Consider the following 2,464-nt stretch of genomic DNA (forward strand, 5'->3'; position numbering starts at 1 on the left):
GTGCTCACCAAGCTTCACTACACTCTCATCACTACTTCGTTGCTTACTAAATCGACATTCCATGTATTCTGTCTTACTCTTACTCAACTTAAAACCTCTTGCTTCCAATGTCTGTCTCCATAATTCTAACTTAGCATTAACCCCAACTCTAGACTCATCAATCAAAACAATATCATCAACAAACAACATACACCACGACACATTTTCTTGAATTGATCTCGTAAGCTCATTCATCACTATAGCAAATAGGAAAGGGCTTAAAGCAGATCCTTGATGTAACCCAACCGTTATAAGAAAATTGGTTGTCACCCCTCCACAAGTGCAGACATTGGTTACCACTCCTTCATACATATCTTTAATTATACTAATGTACTTGAGAGAAACACCTTTCTTCATCATTGTCCACCAGAGAACGTCCCTAGGTACTCTATCGTAAGCCTTCTCCAAATCAATAAAAACCATATGCAAATCTTTGTTCCTCTCTCTATTTCTCTTAATAAGTTGTCTAAGAAGATGTATAGCTTCCATAGTTGATCTTCCAGGCATAAAACCAAATTGATTCTCCGATATCATGACAATCTTCCTCAACCTAGACTCAATCACCCTCTCCCAAAGTTTCATAGTATGACTCATGAGTTTTATACCATGATAGTTTGTGCAATCTTGTATATCACCTATATTCTTATATAGAGGCACCAAAGTACTCTTCCTCCACTCATTAGGCATCTTATTTGTCTGCCAAATCTTGTTAAAAAGATTTGTCAACCATTCTAAACCTTTCTCTCCCAAGCATTTCCAAGCCTCGATAGGTATACCATATGGGCCAACTGCCCTTCTTGATTTTATTTTCTTCAAAGCCTCTGCAATTTCTTTCTTTTGAATCTTGCGCATGAAGTCACGATTCATCTCATGAAAATGAATTGAAAAGTCTCCAAGATCTTGAGCATGACTTTCATTAAATAGCTTATCAAAATACTCTTTCCATTTCTCCTTAATCTTCTCATCTTTGACTAAAACCCTTTGTGTTTCATCTTTGATACATCTAACCATACCCAGATCCCTCGATTTCCTATCTCTCATCTTTGCAAGCCTATAAATATCCTTCTCACCCTCTTTGGTATCCAACTTGTCATAAACCTCCTTATATACCTTATCCCTCGCGTACCAAACTACTTTTTTAGCTTCCTTCTTTGCTATCATATACTTCTCCAAATTCTCATTATCACGATTTTTACTTAGATTTCTATAACACTCTCTTTTAACCTTAATAGCTAATTTGACATCCTCGTTCCACCATGATGTATCCTTACCTAGCGGTGCACCGCCTTTAGACTCACCCAATACCTCCTTAGCCACCTTTCTCATGCCACCCGCTATCTTATTCCACATAGATTCTGAATCCTCCTCGAGACACCAATCAACTTCCTTAACTACCCGCTCTACAAACATTCCTTGTTTAGCTTCTTTCAGTGCCCACCACTTAATTCTAGGATCTATCATATGTCTATCCCTTTTGCGGTATTGTCTAATTCTAAGATCTAAAATTAAGACTCTATGTTGTGTAGCTACACTTTCTCCCGGTATAACCTTACAATCGATGCAACAACCCCTATCTTTCTTTCTAAGTAAGAAAAAATCTATCTGACACGTATTAACCCCACTTTTAAATGTTACTAGGTGAGACTCCCTCTTCCTAAACCAAGTGTTTGCTAAGATCATATCATAGGACAAACCAAAATCTAAAATCCTTTCTCCATTTTTGTTTCTTTCTCCTATACTATAACCTCCATGGATACTCTCAAATCCATCCCTACTAATGCCTACATGCCCATTAAGGTCACCGCCAATGAAAAGCCTTTCTCCATAAGATATCCCTTGTACTACTCCATCTAAATCTTCCCAAAATTGATGCTTAATGGAATCATCTAAACCTATTTGAGGTGCATAAACACTAATAATATTAATAATATTTGTACCTAATACTAATTTAATAAGTAAAATCCTATCACCCTTCCTACGGACCTCAACTACATTATCTATAAACTCACGACTCATAACAATTCCTACTCCATTCCTATTCCTATTTATTTTTGTATACCAAATCTTATATCCCCAAGGTTCTATCACTTTTGCTTTCTCCCCTACCTATTTGGTCTCTTGTAGACATAAAATATCAATCTTTCTCCTACACATAACATCTACTAACTCTACCAACTTACCAGTTAAAGATCCTATGTTCCAAGTGGCTAACCTAATTTTATAGTCTTGGACTAACTTCTTTACTCCCATCCGTCCAACAAAGTGAGGGAACCCTTGCCTATTTGACACCACACCCGGGCGCCGGTGTGACGCATCGCTTCCGGGCGACGACCTAGCAACCCTTGCCCATTTATCACTGCCTCCGGGCCTATAGAGTACAACGCGTCGCTCAGTAGGGAACGCCCAAACGAAATTCTCATATTGG

Source organism: Nuphar pumila, chromosome 7 (assembly GCF_984573655.1).
Source record: "Nuphar pumila chromosome 7, dmNupPumi1.hap1.1, whole genome shotgun sequence".
Lineage (NCBI taxonomy): Eukaryota > Viridiplantae > Streptophyta > Magnoliopsida > Nymphaeales > Nymphaeaceae > Nuphar > Nuphar pumila.